At 43.3% G+C, this 19900-nt stretch overlaps 1 protein-coding gene across 2 annotated transcripts in view; it reads right to left on the bottom strand.

The window, feature by feature from the left end:
* The window catches only part of ADK (adenosine kinase), a 311940-nt gene that overhangs the window by 99279 nt on the left and 192761 nt on the right, over positions 1 to 19900 (bottom strand). The window lies entirely within an intron of this gene.

Below are 19900 nucleotides of genomic sequence, written 5' to 3' on the forward strand. Positions count from 1 at the left end.
GTGATGAAGCTAACCAGACTAAGGACGCTAGCCAGATGAATACCTGGTAGGCAGATTTTCATTATGGTGAAATAATTGCTGATGGTTAACTATAAATAACATTTATTCTAAGCGTTAAGAAAAGATTCCCATGTTCACATACAGGAGTATGCTTTGATATCACAGAGAAGTCAAGGGGAGAGCATATTTCCACCAATTCCACCTTGCAATGTGTGCAGTGTATGATATAACTTATCTGGTATTAGCATTTCTTAACTACAGTGTTCCCTCGATTTTCACGGGTTCAAACTTCGCAAAAAGTCTATACCACGGTTTTAAAAAAATATTAATTAAAAAATACTTTGCGGTTCCCCCCCCCCCCATACCACGGTTTTTCCTGCCCGATGACATCATATGTCATCACCAAACCTTCGTCCACCTTTAATAAATATTTTTTTAAAATAAACTTTAATAAAGGAACGTGGTGAGTAATAATCTAAATGGTTGCTAAGGGAATGGGAAATTGCAATTTAGGAGTTTAAAGAGTTAAGGGAAGGCTTGTGATATTGTTCATAGTCAAAAATAGTGTATTTACTTCCGCATTTCTACTTCGCGGAAATTCAACTTTCGCGGGCGGTCTCGGAACGCATCCCCTGCGAAAATCGAGGGAACACTGTATATATGCACTTAGTTCTCAAGGAAATTTGCCTCTTCTAGAAAAGTGAGGGATTCTAAAAAATGACACCCTCTATTTTTCAAATCCTTCTGTTTCACATCACCTTAAAGCCAACTCTATTGTCAATTTTGTGGCTACACTAAGTTTATTTGAATGGAGTTGGGCAAAAATATCCCCGTTTTTTGAAAAAAAAAATGGCAAAGTTTTTCGCAAAAATGCGACGTGGGGGCAGGACTTCGCGAGGCAAAAATGGCTGTAGAAGATGCACCAACATTTCCACCCTCTTTTTTACTTATACTCTAATACAGTGTTTTTCAACCAGTGTGCCGTGGCACACTAGTGTGCCGTGAGACATGGTCAGGTGTGCTGCGAAGCTCAGAGAGAGAAAGAAAACGAGAGAGAAAGAAAGAGAGAGAGAGAAAAGCAAGAGAGAGAGAGAAAGCAAGAGAGAGAAAGAGAGAAAGACAGCAAGAGAGAGAGAAAGACAGCAAGAAAGAAGAGAATGAGAGAGCAAGAGCAAGAGAGAGAGAGAAAGCAAGAGAGAGAGAGAAAGAAAGAAAGAGAGAAAGAAAGAAAGAAAGAGAGAAAGAAAGAAAGAAAGAGAGAAAGAAAGAAAGAAAGAAAGAAAGAGAGAGAAAGAAAGAAAGAAGAGAATGAGAGAGAGAGAGAGCAAGAGAGAGAGAGAGAAAGAGAGGGAGGGAAGGTGGGAGAGAGAAAGAGGGAGGGAGAGAGAAAGAGCAAAAAAAGAGGAAGGAAGGAAGAGAGAAAGGGATGGAGAGAGAAAAAAGGGAGAGAAAGAGGGAGGGAGAAATAGAGCGAAAGGGAGGAAGAGAGAGAATTTTTTCGCCCAAACATTTTTTACATCAAACCCCCCCCCCCCTGCTCAATGTGCCCCATGGTTTTGTAAATGTAAAAAATGTGCCGCGGCTCAAAAAAGGTTGAAAATCACTGCTCTAATACAGCACTTGCGAAATCTTGCCAAGAAAATTGCATGGACTTGGCCTGGGAGTTGCCAAAAATCCATAACAACTCAGTTACACCCCTCAACAGCAAAGATGATCACATCACCCACAAAGAGTCCGTCGACACGAGGTCTCGAACAAGAAGGGTTCAAGAAATGTGGAAAATATTTTCAAGAAAGCAGAGGCGACTCAGCCAGCATTATTCACTTTAATGGCATGTTTGAACCCGGTTCTACCTGCCAACTCTCTGCTAAAATATTAGCTGACTGTTTAGGATTTTAACTTATTTAATCCAGAATGTGCCTGTTTTCAAATGGGGCTGGGTTGCGATGGCCAAAGAAACAAAGGGAACCTTTCCCCAACGCTTTGAATAAAGCTTTTGGCATCCTGCAATTTGTATTGTTTATTTTAATGGAAACAGAGCTTCATAAAGTGGAAAATGACTAAGATTTCAGCTATTGTTTTATTTCAAGTGGGCAGTTTTCCCATTTTTGATGAAAGCTAAATTTCAAACAGCTTTTCTACTTAAGTAAAAAGGCTGAACTGTCACAGTATATGCTTATATTGAGGTTGACATTTTCTTTTAAATTAGTGCCAACATATGAAAAGGAGAGGACTACTTTAAAACTGGAACAGTTTCACTAATGTTGAAACAAACTCTTAATTGTTGCCACATTGATATTTATCATTACAACAGCTGCAAAGCAAGTTACAAGATAAAGCCGTGAACATTAATAGCTGGAGAGCTTACCTTAGGCATGCCAAAGATTATACTTTTAAAAATTAACATCAATTTCTAATTATTAAATGTCAGGGCCACTACCCAGACAACAGCTTTATTAAAAATAAACCAACATGTTTCAAATGGATCTTGGCCTCTGGGAGGAAAACATAGCAAACATTATTCATAAAAAAAATAGGTCACAGCTATCACCAAACCCGAAGTCTAAAATATGTCGGGAACTAAAAGGTGGATTTAATGGGCTCCTCGGGGCCTGGGAAACAGGATAATGATTTGCACAGCGTTATAAGCATCGAACATCTGCACATTCTTCCTTTATCGGGAAAATATGGAGCCCCATCTCCCCAGGTACACTAGCAGGTGGCTAGCCAGAGAATCAAGAAAGCTCTAGCTTAGGAAAAACTAGAGATATATTGGCTGCTAGAATAAACATATTCAATTGCCAAGGTTTCTTGTAATCTAATTCCCTTTGCCCCCACCTCCAATAAATCTGTTTAAAGAAGATTCTCACAATATAACAATGGGCGTAGAAAGCAGGACTGGGCTTCAAAAATGTTTAGCAAGGGGTTTTCTGTTGCTGGGTGGGCATGGCTATTATTATTATTATTATTATTATTATTATTATTATTATTATTATTTAATAGATTTGTATGCTGCCCTTCTCCAAAGACTCAGGGCAGCTCACAAAATACAATATAACAAATCTAATTAATTAAAGCTATGAGTTAAAATCCCAATACAGTAATACCTTGAATTATGAACCTAATTGGTTCCGGAAGGAGGTTCGTAAGGCGAAAAGTTCATCACACGAAACAATGTTTCCCATTGGAAACAATGTAAAAGCAATTAATGCGTGCAAGGGGGGGGGAAATCCCAAAATGGCGCTCCGCTGGGCGCCACCGCCCAGCTGTCACCTTTTAAAACAGCCGGGGGGCTTCTCGGCGTTCTCCCGAACCCGATAGTTCGGGTTTGGGTTCCGGAGGCCACTGAGAAGTGCCCAGCTGTTTCAGAAGGTTGCAGCTGTGCGCTGCCTCTCGGCGGAGCGCCGTTTTTGCGATCGGCGGCGGAGTTTTCGGCTGATCTGGAGGCTGGAAAGGAGATGGGGAATCCCAATAGGGAATTCCATGGGCGGAGCTTTGACGTCACCCTTCCTGGTCGGCCAATACGAGTCCAGCATTCTGCGTCACACAGTGGCCCACCAATTGTCCATGGGGATCTTGAGCAGAAAGAGAAGGCAAGACCCTCCCTTTCCCTCGACCCCCAACAAATGTTACTCAAGGGAACCCTGCCTGTCTCAAGCAACATAGAGGCGGCACATGGACATCCGTTTCAATAACCACCGATACACTTGGCATCCATGAATCTGTCTAATCCTGCCTTGAAGCTATTAAGGCTGACAGCTGTCACGACCTCTTCTGGGAGTGAATTCCATAAACCAACGACCCTCTGGGTGAAGAAATATTTCCCTTGATTTGTCCTCACTTTCTTACCTATGAGCTTTAGCAATAAGTAAGTACCGTCGCGATATGTACCGTATGATCACCATAGAGGTGTGTATGTATAAATTTATTTATTTATTAGATTTGTATGCCGCCCCTCTATGCAGACTCGGGGCGGCTAACAACAGTAAGAAAACAATATAAACAAATCTAATATTAAAAGTAATTTAAAGAACCCCAATTTAAAGAACCAATCATACATACAGACATACCATGCATAAATTTTATAAGCCTAGGGGGAAGGTAATATCACAATTCCCCCATGCCTGACGACAGAAGTGGGTTTTAAGAAGCTTACGAAAGGCAAGGAGGGTGGGGGCAACTCTGATATCCGGGGGGGAGTTGGTTCCAGAGGGTCGGGGCCGCCACAGAGAAGGCTCTTCTCCTGGGTCCCGCCAAACGGCATTGTTTAGTCGGCGGGACCCGGAGAAGGCCAACTCTGTGGGACATAACTGGTCGCTGGGATGTAAAAGCACTGTTTTGTTTAATGTTTGCCTTTTAGAAAATAATGTATATAATCAAATAAATATTATTTCTTTTAAAAAAAAAAACCAAACCCTCTTGATTCTCAAGAAAGAATTGTCCACCTCCCCCAGTGATTCCTGCAAATTTTCAGGAGGGGTAAACACTGGTTTTTATTGCTCAGTATTGCGCATAAGAGACAGGCTACTCGCAAATTTCCCTGCTGCCTAACAGGCTTGTTGTCAATCAGGCCCCACTGCTGGAATGGAAAGCCGCAGTCCAGATGTAAAGAACTGAAGCATATTCACATAGCAGGAAACCTTAGTTTCCTGTTAAGTCTGTGCTGGATCTTGTAATTTGATCGCTGTGGATACATGAATTCCTCGTATCCGACGTTTTTGTGGAATACAGTCTACAATTTCAGTAAAATTTCACCCAAAGCGTTTTCTCCCCAGGTAGGCAATCATTTTTGATCCCAAACAGGTTGCCAGGTCAATGGTGACACGCACCCATGTGATAATTTACATGCGCACCCCTTCCTTCACCTTTAAGGGTATTTTTAAAACATTAAGGGGAAAGGGTAGCAGCATGGATCTTCACCTTTACCAAAGGTTCAAACAGAAGAATTCAATTATTGCGTATCCTTGACCAACGTTCAATAAGCTCCTACTGAGGATGATCTCTTCCTCCCGCTCAAGGTGCAACCTCTCAAGATGTATGCAGGAGGACCATGGCAGGAATTAGTGGACACCCACTTAGCCGCCAAATCTTTCAAATTAACCTTCAGTAGGGTGGCAAGTATCACGGCCACAGTGTGGTAGTAAAATTGTTGGTAGCCTTTCACTATTGAAGCCTCGCACTCCCCTTGTGACCAGCGCTCCGTCGACTGACAGGCAGGATCGAACCAGGAGCATACAACCCGATACAAATCTTACTGCTCTAAACTATATACAGTGGTACCTCGTGATATGAACCCCTCGCCATACAAACAATCCGAGATACGAACCCGGGTTTCGGAATTTTTTTGCCTCTTCTTCCAAACTTTTTCCGTCTTACGAACCCGCCGCCTGAATGCCGAACCCGGATGTTCGGCAAAAGTTCGGGTTCGGGTGGCCGCCGAGAAGCCCCGCCCCCCAGCTGTCACTTTTTGAAACAGCCGGGGGGGCTTCCCGGCGTTCTCCTGAACCCAAATGCCAAACTCAAACTTTTGCCGAACTTCCGGGTTCGGTGTTCGGGAGGCCGCCGAGAAGCCCCGCTGCCCGGCTGTCGCCTTTTGAAACAGCCAGGGGGCTTCTTGGCGTTCTCCCAAACGCCAAACCCAGAAGTTCGGCAAAAGTTTGGAGTCGGCGTTCGGGTTCAGGAGGACGCTAAGAAGCCCCGCCGCCCGGCTGTTAGCTTTTCAAAAGAGCTGCGGAGCTGTCGGGCCGGTCGAGAGGCTGGAAAGGAGGTGGGGAATCCCTATAGGGAATTCCATGGGTGGAGCTATGACGTCACAAAGACGTCCTTCCTGGCCGGCTGAAACATGGCCTTTTTCCTTGCTTCATGGACTCACTGTTTGTTCCTTCCTTCATGGACTCATTTCCCTATTCCTTTGTTTTGCTGAACTGGATGCAGCCAACGGCTACTGTGTGTGTGAGAGTGTGTGTGTGTTGCTCTGGGACTTGCCAAGAACATGGCATCATTTGGGGGGAAATTTGGAGCATTAAAGGGGAGTTTGAAATATCAACTGGCCACATGACTTTTGTGCCTTGTCCTGTCTCATCACAATCCTAACCATTTTCCAACTTGGGTTACAAGATAAATAGACGAGATAATGCAATAACCAACATAATCAAAATTTAAAAGGCAATACTGCCATATAGAAAGTGGGAATCTAAATACTCAAAAGCCACAAACCAGCTCGGTGTGCCAAACAACAGTCACCACAAACTTCCAAGGTTTGATGGAGACACCAATTTTTTGCAGCTTTCCTGGAAGAAGTCGTTTCAACAGCCTCCAATTCAAGTGAAGGAAGGCAGTGATTGAAAAGTAAGGGAGGGGGGGAGAAATTGCTATAAGCTTTTAGAATTCATGCAGATTTAAAACAAGAATACTTAGGAAATGCCATCTTCTATCTAAGCTCACTGTTAAGTGTCAAGTCTAATTATGTATTTTTATCAAAGATGTCATATTCCTATGCTAAATTTCATACTGCCTGACATAACCATTTTTTTCCATTTTTCTTGTTGTGAATAGTTATTACCAGTACTTGTATGTCACCAAAGACAACAGCAGCATTCGTTTCACTTTTTATTTATGTATGTATTATTATTAAATTTGTATGCCACTCCTCTCCGCAGATTCGAGGCTTCTTGTGGAAGTAAAATCTGTTTGTTTGTCCATTTGCACCTACTATTTTAGCAGAAAACATTAGACAAAAACAAACTTCTCTTTGAGAAGTTAAAAATCCCTTATATAAGATGCTCTACTCTCATGCAATAAGGACCTATAGGCTACATAGACAACACATCTGCTTCAAATAATTTAATCTGAGATACACCCTGAATTTTCCGTAGAGAAGAGAGAACGACTAAGATAAAAACTTAGTAGTAGAGCAATGATTTCCCTCCCTTTGATATCTTAATATGATTAATCATGTCCTTTCGTCCAAGCGTAAAGAAATAAATATGAGCCAAATGCCAGCACTTTCCATAGCTCCGAGTACACTACATTACTTGGGGAAAAGGAATCCTCAATCTGAGTATTGTATTGGCAGTTTGGTGTTAGCAAAAACTTCAGAAGAGAAGGATTTAGGGGTAGTGATTTCTGACAGTCTCAAAATGGGTGAGCAGTGCAGTCAGGCGGTAGGGAAAGCAAGTAGGATGCTTGGCTGCATAGCTAGAGGTATAACAAGCAGGAAGAGGGAGATTATGATCCCGCTATATAGAGTGCTGGTGAGACCCCATTTGGAATACTGTGTCCAGTTCTGGAGACCTCACCTACAAAAAGATATTGACAAAATTGAACGGGTCCAAAGACGGGCTACAAGAATGGTGGAAGGTCTTAAGCATAAAACGTATCAGGAAAGACTTCATGAACTCAATCTGTACAGTCTGGAGGACAGAAGGAAAAGGGGGGACATGATCGAAACATTTAAATATATTAAAGGGTTAAATAAGGTCCAGGAGGGAAGTGTTTTTAATAGGAAAGTGAACACAAGAACAAGGGGATACAATCTGAAGTTAATTGGGGGAAAGATCAAAAGCAACATGAGTAAATATTATTTTACTTAAAGAGTAGTAGATCCTTGGAACAAACTTCCAGCAGACGTGGTTGATAAATCCACAGTAACTGAATTTAAAGATGCCTGGGATAAACATATATCCATCCTACCGTGTTTCCCCGATAGTAAGACCCCCCCGATTGTAAGACATATGGGGGGTTTCAGGGGGGTCGGCTAATATAAGTCATACCCCGAAAGTAAGACATATGTCTTACTTTCGGGGAAACACGGTACTAAAAGCGAGGGAGGCGTCCGCTACTCCCGCCGCCGCCTTTGCTCTCCCCGCCGCGCCTGGGGCTGCCTGCTCTCCCCGCCGCGCCGAAGCCGCCTTTGGTCTCTCCGCCGCGCCGGGGGCTGCCTGCCTGCCTGCTGCCGTAGCCGGGCTGGGCGTGGGGCATCCTCGGCATTGGGCAGCAGGCAGGCAGGCAGCCCCAGGCGCGGCGGGGAGAGCAAAGGCGGCTTCGGCCCGGGCGAGGCCTCTTCTCCTCCGGGCAGCCGCGCCTGCCGCGCAACGCCGCCTAACGCCGCCCGCCCGGAGGAGAAGATGCCTCGCCCGGGCCGAAGCCGCCTTTGCTCTCCCCGCCGCGCCTGGGGCTGCCTGCCTGCCTGCTGCCCAATGCCGAAGATGCCCCGCGCCCAGCCCGGCTACGGCAGCAGGCAGGCAGGCAGCCCCAGGCGCGGCGGGGAGACCAAAGGCGGCTTCGGCGCGGCGGGGAGAGCAGGCAGCCCCAGGCGCGGCGGGGAGAGCAAAGGCGGCTTCGGCCCGGGCGAGGCCTCTTCTCCTCCAGGCAGCCGCGCCTGCCGCGCAACGCCGCCTAACGCCGCCCGCCCGGAGGAGAAGAGGCCTCGCCCGGGCCGAAGCCGCCTTTGTTCTCCCCGCCGCGCCTGGGGCTGCCTGCCTGCCTGCTGCCGTAGCCGGGCTGGGCGCGGGGCATCCTCGGCGTTGGGCAGCAGCGGGAGGAGCCGCAGCCTCCGGAGCCGGCCAGCCGGGCGCCCCCAGGACGCACATCGCGGACCGGCCCCGCCACGGCGCAGGAGGGATGGAGGCCAGGCCCGACGCCGCGCAACGCCGCCTAACGCCGCCCGCCCGGAGGAGAAGAGGCCTCGCCCGGGCCAAAGCCCGAAGACGAGCCGGCCCCGGGTGCCCGGGACAATGTAAGACATACCCCCAAAGTAAGACACAGTGGGGCTTTTGGGGGTAAAAAGATAGTAAGACACTGCCTTACTATCGGGGAAACACGGTAAGATAAAATACAGAAAATAGTATAAGGGCAGACTAGATGGACCATGAGGTCTTTTTCTGCCATCAGACTTCTATGTTTCTACATTCTATTATAGTATAATTATATTCTCAAAAGCACCTGAGGGTAGAACAAGAAGCAATGGGTGGAAACTAAACAAGGAGAGAAGTAATTTAGAACTAAGGAGAAATTTCCTGACAGAACAATTAATTCGCGGAACAGTTTGCTGCCAGAAGTTGTGAGTGCAGAAAGTTTTTAAGAAGATGTTGGATAATCATTTGTGGTGTAGAATTTCCTGCCTAAGCAGCGGGTTGGACTCCAAGATCCCTTCCAACTCTATTATTATTATTATTATAAGACCTAGAATACGGTGTCTTTCTCTCTCATGCACTTAACATTCGATAATGTGGAACATTTTGAAAATTGTTGCAAATTGGCAAATTATTTCTGAGAAGTCGTCTTGTTTTTGTGATCATTTTCTTCAAGATTTACTGTAAGTAACATTTATTCAAACAACTTTGGAAATGCTTCTAAAATAGCTTTGTAGCTAAAGGGCTAATAGCCCATGTTAGTGACTCAGAAGATTGAGCGGCTAATAGACTCTATATAGAGAGAATATATCAGAGGAAGAATGGCTGGATAAGGAATTATTATTATTATTATTATTATTATTATTATTATTATTATTATTAATTAGATTTGTATGCCGCCCCTCTCCGTAGACTCGGGGCGGCTCACAACACAATAAAAACAGTTCCTGACAAATCTAATAATTTACAATTTAAAATTTAAAATAGTTAAAAAACCCCATTTTTAAGCAGACATACCTACAAACATACCATACATAAATTATATAGGCCCGGGGGAGATATCTCAGTTCCCCCATGCCTGACGACAAAGGTGGGTTTTAAGGAGTTTGCGAAAGGCAAGGAGGGTAGGGGCAGTTCTAATCTCTGGGGGAGCTGGTTCCAGAGAGTCGGGGCCGCCACAGAGAAGGCTCTTCCCCTGGGGCCCACCAACCGACATTGTTTAGTAGACAGGACCCGGAGAAGACCCACTCTGTGGGACCTAATCGGTCGCTGGGATTCGTGTGGCAGAAGGCGGTCTCGGAGATATTCTGGTCCGATGCCATGAAGGGCTTTATAGGTCATAACCAACACTTTGAATTGTGACCGGAAATTGATCGGCAACCAATGCAGACTGCGGAGTGTTGGTGTTACATGGGCGTATTTGGGAAAGCCCACGACTGCTCTCGCAGCTGCATTCTGCACGATCTAAAGTTTCCGAACACTTTTCAAAGGTAGCCCCATGTAGAGAGCGTTACAGTAGTCGAACCTCGAGGTGATGAGGGCATGAGTGACTGTGAGCAGTGAGTCCCGGTCCAAATAGGTCTTGGTGTTAAGATAATTCCTGGTATAAACTTGGCCTTCTACTTCTTCTGAACCTGCAATCCAGATACCTGACCACGAAGGCCTTCATGACCCACGGAAGGTCATGAGTGGTGTTGCCCCCTGTTGCAAAACAACATGCCCAAGATTTCAAAAGACGGCTCCTTAGGTGGAAAAAATACGAGATAATCAGTTGTTCAAGAGAATTAATGACTCCCAACTGAGTTTTGATGGAGCTCTGGGGCTTCTGCGTAATGAGCCTTGTCTTGGAGGCAATAAATTATTGAAAACATCTCTTTGTGTCTCTAATTCCGGGTATAATAATATAAACTTAGGTCTGACCAGTCCAGGGTGCTAAAAAGGAAACTATTGTGTCCTATTAATAGTCCATTAGACTTGTGTGGATGTAGCTTAAATAGGCACTGCCTCTTTTGAGGTCGCATCACATCGCTGACTTATACTCTATTTGTTATCAAGTACTGTCTTGAAATGTTGCAAGTACAGTGGTACCTCTACTTAAGAACACCCCTACTTACAAACTTTTTTAGATAGGAACCGGGTGTTCAAGATTTTTTTGCCTCTTCTCAAGAACCATTTTCCACTTACAAACCCGAGCCTCCGAAACTGTAACCGGAAAAGGCAGGGAGAAGCCTCCGTGGGGCCTCTCTAGGAATCTCCTGGGAGGAAACAGGGCTGGAAAAGGCAGGGAGAAGCCTCTGTAGGGCCTCTCTAGGAATCTCCTGGGAGAAAACAGGGCCTCCACCCTCCCTGTGATTTCCCCAATCGCACACATTATTTGCTTTTACATTGCTTCCTATGGGAAAAATGGCTTCTTCTTACAAACTTTTCTACTTAAGAACTTGGTCACGGAATGAATTAAGTTCGTAAGTAGAGGTACCACTGTACTATTACCAAGTGTTATTTATTTATTAAGGTGTTGGGTTTTTTTTACAAAGAAAGATGTTTCTTATTTCCAGAGATGCAAAGTATCTTCAGTATCTCTTGTTTTTTGTTGTTTAGTCGACCATTCCCGTCGACTAAACAATGTCGTTTGGCGAGTCCCAGGGGAAGAGCCTTCTCTGTGGTGGCCCCGACCCTCTGGAACCAGCTCCCCCCTGAGATTAGAACTGCCACCATCCTCCTTGCCTTTCGTAAACTCCTTAAAACCCACCTCTGCGGTCAGGCATGGGGGAATTGAGACATCTCCCCTGGGCCTATACAATACATGTATGGTATGTTTGTGTGTATGTCTGCTTTAATAACGGGTTTTTTTAGTGTTTTTAAATTATTAGATTTGTCTTGAATTGTTTTATTGTTGTTGTGAGCCGCCCCGAATCTACGGAGAGGGGCGGCATACAAATCAGATAGATAGATAGGTAGGTAGGTAGGTAGATGATAGATAGATAGATAGATAGATAGATAGATAGATAGATAGATAGATAGATAGATTAATTGGAGCAAGTTGGTGGTTTCACCCGCAGGTTGCTACTACCAGATCGCTCGAACCAGTCCGAACTGGCTAAATACCATTTCTGCCTACAACCAAATCTTTGGGGCCAATTTTCTACCCTCAAAAACTCATTTCAGATCCTTTCTATTTTTACCTTTCTTAATAAGGAATTTCAACTCTTTAGTGGCAGTTAGCCACTAACAGTTGATTTTACATTTTTGGTTTTTATATCAATTCTAAATGTTGATCACATATGTCAAACTGATGTCTCCAAGTCAATGTCCATTAAATATGATTTACTTGAAGGTGCATATGTAGGCTTGGTCGAGTTCCAAACCAAACTGGACTGATGTTGAGACGGTTGAATTAATATGGCAGCCCTCTTCCATATTAATTCAACCTGAACCCTCTCAAACCTTGTAATGTGAAGCCAACTTTAGGATTTGCACCAATACTTTTCACTACCCAAAGCTGTTATTTAGGGAGTAATTGGAGGAGACCATTCATATACCTTTCCTTTGAGTTCATGAAGGAAATATAGAAATATAAGCCTTTTAAAAATAAAATAACTGCACAGGGACGAAGTAATTCTATATAAGGAGAATTTCAAGAAAGGGAGGGGAGTCAAAGAGGCTTATTCTAACTTATTTTTTTAAAAAATGATATAACTTAGGCCAGTGTTTTTCAACCAGTGTGCCGCGGCACACTAGTGTGCCGTGAGACATGGTCAGGTATGCCGCGAAGCTCAGCAAGAGAAAGAGAAAGCAAGAGAGAGAGAGATAAAAAAAGCAAGAGAGAGAGAAAGAGAAAGAAAGAGAGAAAGAGAAAGAGAGAAAGAAAGCAAGATAGAAAGAGAAAGAAAGCAAAAGAGAAAGAGAAAGAGAGAAAGAAAGCAAGAGAGAGAGAGAAAGAGAGGCAGAGATAGAAAGAGCAAAAAAGAGAGGAAGGAAGGAAGAAAGAAAGAAAGAAAGAGGGATGGAGAGAGGGAGGAAGGAAGGGAGAGAGAGAAAGAGGGAGAGAAATAGAGGGAAAGGGAGGAAGAGAGATAATTTTTTTGTCCAAACATTTTAGTCCCCCCACTCCCTCCCGCTCAATGTGCCCCATGATTTTGTATATGTAAAAAATGTGCCGCAGCTCAAAAAAGGTTGAAAATCACTGACTTATACCAATAAAATGTTGCCATAAAATTCAATTTCAATCACACCGATTTATTAAAAATACTAAAAATTAGAAGCAAGCTTTTCCTTTGCACATACTGTACTCCAAACAATACCAATGGAATTTGTTATGAAAATAGCGGTAATATTTTTAAACGGAGAACTGTTTTAGTGCAGAGAAACAGAATTGTGCATGTCCTGGGGGGAAAAAAGACCAGCGACTTCATTGCTGAAGGAATATAAGTGTTGACTTCATTGCTGGCTGTTTTTCCAGTCAGCATTCATATGAGGAAGGAGTGTTATTAGAGCTTAGTAAAATATAACATCATTCTTTTGCATGAAAAAGGTCTTTGCTTGATAGATTATAAGCCTTATCCAGCATCCACTAAAGAAAAGGGAAAAAAAGGGAGGTATATTTTTCATTCACCAGCTCTACAAGAGAACAATTGTTTTCCAATGCCTATAAAATGGTTGGGTGCCTGCTTGCTCTAATTGAAATAACAGATGCCCTTTGGGGATAGGAATGGCAACCGTAGCATAGAAGGCGCTGAGATTTCAAAAGCGAATGTCTCTATAGCCCAAAGAGGAAATCAGATGTTTGGGTTTATCCCTAATGTTGAACAAAGCAACACAAAGTTTTTAGTTCGAGTAATGTGTTGAGTAATAAACGAAAACAGTAATAATTCTGGTAATAAACATCAAATGATTTAAAAAGAACTATTTTAAAGCACAGAACAAGCTATTTCAGGTCAGATTAGAGAGGAAGACAAGGTAAGTAACGAAATGCTTAAAGCAGTGATGGCGAAACCTTTTTGGTTCGTGCGCCCTGCGGGACCGCCTTCTGCCGCACGAATCCGAGTGACCGGTTGGGTCCCACAGAGTTGGCCTTCTCCGGGTCCCATCGACAAAACAATGTCGTTTGGTGGGACCCAGGGAAAGAGCCTTCTCTGTGGTGGCCCCGACCCTCTGGAATCAACTCCCCCCAGAGATTAGGGTTTCCCCCACCCTCCTTGCCTTTCGTAAACTCCTCAAAACCCACCTCTGCCGTCAAACATGGGGGAATTGAGACATCTCCCCCAGGCCTATATAGTTTATGCACGGTATGTTTGTGCGCATGTCTTGCTTTTTAAATAAGGGTTTTTTAGAGTTTTTAAATATTAGATTTGTTATACATTGTTTTTATCACTGCTGTAAGACGCCCCGAGTCTACAGAGAGGGGCGGCATACAAATCTAAGTAATAATGATGATGATGATGATGATGATGATGATGATGATGATGATAATAATAATATTAATAATAATAATAATAATAATAATAATAATAATAATAATAATAATAATCTTGTGCCGGAACTACCATTTACCAGTGGCAAAGAACTGGTGGGATCATAAGCCCGAAAAAGTGGTCGGAAATGAGCAAGCAAAACTACTGTGGGACTTCCGACTTCAGACTGACCGAATTCTGAAGCATAACACACCAGACATTGTGATCGTGGAGAAAAAGAAAGCATGGATCATCGACATCGCAATCCCAGGAGACAGCAGAATTGAGGAGAAGCAGCTAGAGAAATGAGTGAAATACAAAGATCTAAAAATCGAGCTGCAACGACTCTGGCATAAGCCAGTGAAAGTGGTCCCGGTGGTACTTGGCACGCTGGGCGCAGTGCCAAAGGGTCTCAGCGGACATTTGAAAACCATCGGAATTGACAAAATCTCCATCTGTCAATTGCAAAAGGCCGCTTTACTGGGATCGGCAAACATAATTCGCCGCTACATCACGCAGTCCTAGGTGCTTGGGAAGCGCCCGACTGGTGATGAAATATGGAATCCAGCATAGTGATCTCGTTTGCTGTGTTGTACTGACATAATAATAATAATAATAATAATAATAATAATAATAATAATAATAATAATACACACAACCCCCCCATCCCCGTGCATACATTCAAGCCTCAGTGAAGCCTGAGATAGTGAAAAAACTGCCCAATGGGCAAAATGGAAATTCAGAAAACGGACTTCTGGTTTGCCCATTGTGATGCTTTTGAACTCCAGAGGTTTCAGGGAAGCTTTCTGAAGTCCTGGAGTGCGAAAAACAGCACAACGGGGCACACCGGAAGTCTGTTTTCCGAACTTCCAGTTTGCTTCCTGAAACCCCAGAGGGCAAAAAACAAACAAACTGGTTTGCCCGTTAGGTATTTTTTTTTGCACTCTAGGGCATCAAGGAAGCTTCCACGGAGCCTACAGAAGACAAAATGGGCTCTCCAAGGCCCAAAACTTTTGAAAAGTGTTCAGAAACTTCAGATCGTGCAGAATGCAGCTGCAAGAGCAATCATGGGCTTTCCCAAATATGCCCATGTTACACCAACACTCCGCAGTCTGCATTGGTTGCCAATCAGTTTCCGGTCACAATTCAAAGTGTTGGTTATGACCTATAAAGCCCTTCATGGCACCGAACCAGATTATCTCAGGGACCGCCTTCTGCTGCACGAATCCCAGCGACCAGTTAGGTCCCACAGAGTGGGTCTTCTCCGGGTCCCGTCAACTAAACAATGCCGCTTGGCGAGACCCAGGGGAAGAGCCTTCTCTGTGGCGGCCCCGGCCCTCTGGAACCAACTCCCCCCAGAAATTAGAATTGCCCCCATCCTCCTTGTCTTTCATAAGCTTCTTAAAACCCACCTCTGCCACCAGGCATGGGGGAATTGAGATCCTCTTTCCCCCTAGGCCTTTACAATTTTATGCATGGTATGTCTGTATGTATGTTTGGTTTTTATATTAATGGGTTTTTAATCGTTTTTAGTATTGGATTATTATTGTACGTTGTCTTGTTATTGCTGTTAGCCGCCCCGAGTCTCCGGAGAGGGGTGGCATATAAATCCAATAAATAAACAAATAAATAAATAATAAATTCCATTTGCGCATATGCGCTGCAGCTGACATAGGGAAATGTATCGTGTGCCCTCAGATATTGCTCCACGTGCCACCTGTGGTATGCGTGCTGTAGGTTCACCATCACGGGCTTAAGAGTCATTCATTAAAGACAATGTTTTCCAGACCAGTATTGTAGTCGTTTTTGCAATCCAGGGAACAGAGGTACACAACTAGCTAGATTTGAAAAAGAAAAGAGAATATAAAAAGTGTTGCTGTGTCACTTGCTGGGCTCAATTAGCAATCAAGGCCCATTTGATTTAAGAAAGGTTGCATCAGATGCAAACATGGACAGCGGTAGAAAAAGAAGAAGGGAAGAGCCAGATAGGGTTCAGCAGAGGTTGCTTCTTCTATCTGGCTGAGGTCAAAGGCGGAAGCAGCTGTGCAGCAGTTACTGAGCCTCAAGGAATTTCCTAAAGGACAACAAGGAACTGGAGGAATTTCTATATACTTGTCAACGTCACTAAGAAGTCACACAGAAACAAGCCAGTGAACCAAAATGAATAGTGGGGAAGACACTGTTTACAACAGGGGTCCCCAAACTTTTTACACAGGGGGCCAGTTCACTGTCCCTCGGACTGTTGGAGGGCCGGACTATTAAAAAAAACTATGAACAAATCCCTATGCACACTGCACATACCTTGTTTTAAAGTAAAAAAAAACAAAATGGGAACGTACTATTTAGAGGGGGGAGAAGATCTGGAATTCATATATGTTTATGTTTTGTTTTTAATTTTCTTTTGTTAACATCTGATTGGCTATACAAGGTTTTCTTGGCTTATGAAAAATGTATAAAGAAAGAAGGAAGCACTTTGGCATAATGGTTAATAAGTTAGAAATATAATTGAAGAAGGAACTTTTTGAAGGAACATTAAGGAGGGAATTTAATTAAAAGAAAATGAATGTAACTGGACGACAAAATTAGAAAAAAAAACTTTTGCAACTTTTTTGATGATTGATATTAGTTACTAACAAAATACCGCATTTTATTCATGGAAAATTAGATGGTACACTGTGTTGTTTGAATGTATGTTGAGAGAAAAATTTAAAAAAATTACCCCACCCCAAAACAGTCCTTCCTTCCTCTGTCCCTCCATTCATTTCATTCTTCCTTTCTTCCTTGTTCCCTCCATTTCTCCTTCCTTCCTTCCTTCCTCTCCACTTCTCCTTCCCTCCCTCTCTTTCCCTTTTCTTTCTTTCTCTCTCTTTTCCCTGTGCTCTTGTCACTCACTGGTGGGCCAGATAAATGCCCTCAGGGGGCCGCATGTGGCCCGCGGGCCGTAGTTTGGGCAGTGCTGGTTTACAACAACAGGAAAAAACGGGACACATTTGCAATGATAGCCACAATGGAAAATTGATTGACATAGTAATTATGGTGAAGGAAGTCTGTTCCAAGATCTCACTCGGTCTTAGGTTCAGGTTTTACTTGACACGGATTCTTTATATTTGGGTCCAAATCCTTCATTATTTGTAAGCTGCTTCACAAGGCTGCCTCTGTGCGTTTTCAATATGCCAAATGACTAAAACAAATGTTAAACTCACTTGAAATATATTTTAAGTTTCAGTCAGCTTACTTATGCTGCTTTGTAAGTTGAAGCCACGATCTCATGGTTAAAAAGGTGATTATACAGTAAGGGAATATAAATACATTTTAAATTGCCCTTACATTGTACTCAGAGAACATTCTGAAATCTTTTCTAATCTTTACACTGTGGTGTTTAAGACATGCAGCTTACAAAGCTAGTAAGAATCTCAAGATTTAAAACAGACAGAGCCTTTTTAAACTGAGGCCCTTTGGCTGCTCCAGCTATAATCTGTGCAATAACTCAACCACCAATCTTCCCAACTGCTAACAGATACCACGTGCAACTTTTCATGAAAATCGTTTGCATCAAAGTATCTGCATCCATCAGATCGTGTTATTTATTGCTCAATGGCTCATTAATTGAAATTATCGTGCATCTAGAAAAAGGCACAAAAGTAATGCCGCATCTCTATACCCAGACTGTAACTAAGGAGAAACCTCCAGAAAAAAAATCCCCATTTTTAAAATCCATATATTGTCCCACCCGCATCCTTTCCCACCTAAGCGGGCTTCTTGAGCAGCCGCAACCCTCCAGCCCACAGCAACATGTGTCCGGAGTCCAGAGTGCTTGGCTGGCTTGGGCATCTCAGAAAAGAAGCAGCGGCAATAGCGCTGCTTCTTCTCGGTGGCGGGTGAGAGCGGCGGTTCTCCAGAATACCGGCTGCAAGCGTCAGAGTGTCCATGTGTCCGAATTGGTTTGAATGATTAGTATGTATGCAATTGAATTGTCCTTAGTTTTAATGACGATTTTAGAGATTAGTTTTTTCCCTTATTTGTACTTTTTATATTGTTGTAAGCCGCCCTGAGTCCTTCAGGATTGCGCGGCATAGAAGTCAAATTAAATAAATAAATAAAAAGAAATGAATCTCTGTGGAGCCCCAGGAGAGGAACACACATACATAAGAGTGAGTGTCATCCAGACAGTTCTGGTTGCCATTGTGATTTTAAAAAAAAATCTCCTGATACATGCCAATGGTGACAGTACACAAGGGTCGGCCAGAAAGTAATGCACCACATTTTTTTTCTTCAACAATTATTTATTGAACACAATGAAACTTACACACAAGAAAGAATGATGTCTCTTCTACATTCCCAGTTTTTCCACATAATCTCCGTCCCGTTCTATGGCCTTCCTTGAGTGGCCCTCTCGGGACCACTCCTTGTTCTAATGGCCTCACCCTCTGTTCTTGTTCTGATCTTCTAACCGTACTTCTGTCGACTGCAGATTCTCCATAAACTGTACACAAACATTTGTGAATTGTTGTGGTTAGCTCTGGCCCAGCTCCTGCCCCAAGGACTGTGGATGTGGGGGAGACATCCACATGCTGCAGGCCTGTTTTGCCCCCGGTGGAATCTGATGATGAAGGCTCCTCTGACCAAGAAGACATGAGTGACAGGGAGGAGGAGAGTGTGGCAGACAGCTCAGAAGGAGATCAATTATCTAGCTCCTCCTTGGATTCAGAACAAGAGTTAATGATACAGCCACGCATGCGGAGAGCAATGCATAGGCAACAACAACTGAGAGATTATTACCAAAGAAAATGAGGCCACCTGTGGTTGGGTGGGGCTGTGTTCATTAGTGAGGCTGCTATAAATAGCAGCCTGTGGGTTTGGCCATTGTGGAGGATTATCTGATCCTTGTGTTTCGTGACTGCTTTACTGACTTTGACTTTTTGTGTGCTGATTTTTCCCTGCTTTGAAACTAAACCAGAGCAAAGTGTGTTTCACTTTGTGAAAGAAGGACTGTGAATTGCCTCACAGCTGCAAGCTAAGTATCACAGAACTGATAAGGGACTTGTATAAATTACCAGTTTGTTTGGAGACGAGTGCTCTTTGCTATACCAAAAGAGGGCTTGGTTTAAAGTGAATTTTCATTATAAAGAACATTGTTTTGAATTTTCAAACGTGTGTGTGTCTGAAATTTGTACCTGTGAATTTTTGGGAGGATTCTACCACAGAGCCCGACAGAACAGTAAATGTTCCCAACAGTTTATTTCTCCGCAGTGAGAAATTCAATGACACACTGCTTGTAACGTACATCACTTACAGACGCCATTTCAAAACACTGCTGCAGCTACGCTATCTGTCTGAAGAAACGCAAAATTTACACATGTATTCCTGACAATTCAAATAATGTATATCTAAAGTTTCGCATTCGTACCGTTACTGTAGGCTGAGAAAAAAAAAGTGGTGCATTACTTTCTGGGCGACCATCATATATACCTACAAATTAACTGAAACATTACTTGTATAATGATGCCACAATATTTTTAGCCTCAGTGAATTTCTTTCTATATCTAATGATCACATTTTATGGCAGTCAGAGCTCAGTTAACATACACTCAATGCAGCAATCATTAAGTCTCGGCATAAAGTCCATCAATCTGATACAAATGTCCCCAAATAGAATTTATCCTTTACAACGGGTTTTTAATCAACAAATGGCTTCCTTGTTCTAAAAGACCCTTACAGAAGTCATTCTTCTTCTTCTTCTCTTTTGAAACAGTAAGGTTTAAATACATTGCCCATGGGGTAAATCATATACCATAATTACAGTGTAAATCCTGATTT

This window comes from Erythrolamprus reginae, chromosome 5 (assembly GCF_031021105.1).
Source record: "Erythrolamprus reginae isolate rEryReg1 chromosome 5, rEryReg1.hap1, whole genome shotgun sequence".
Classification (NCBI taxonomy): Eukaryota; Metazoa; Chordata; class Lepidosauria; order Squamata; family Dipsadidae; genus Erythrolamprus; species Erythrolamprus reginae.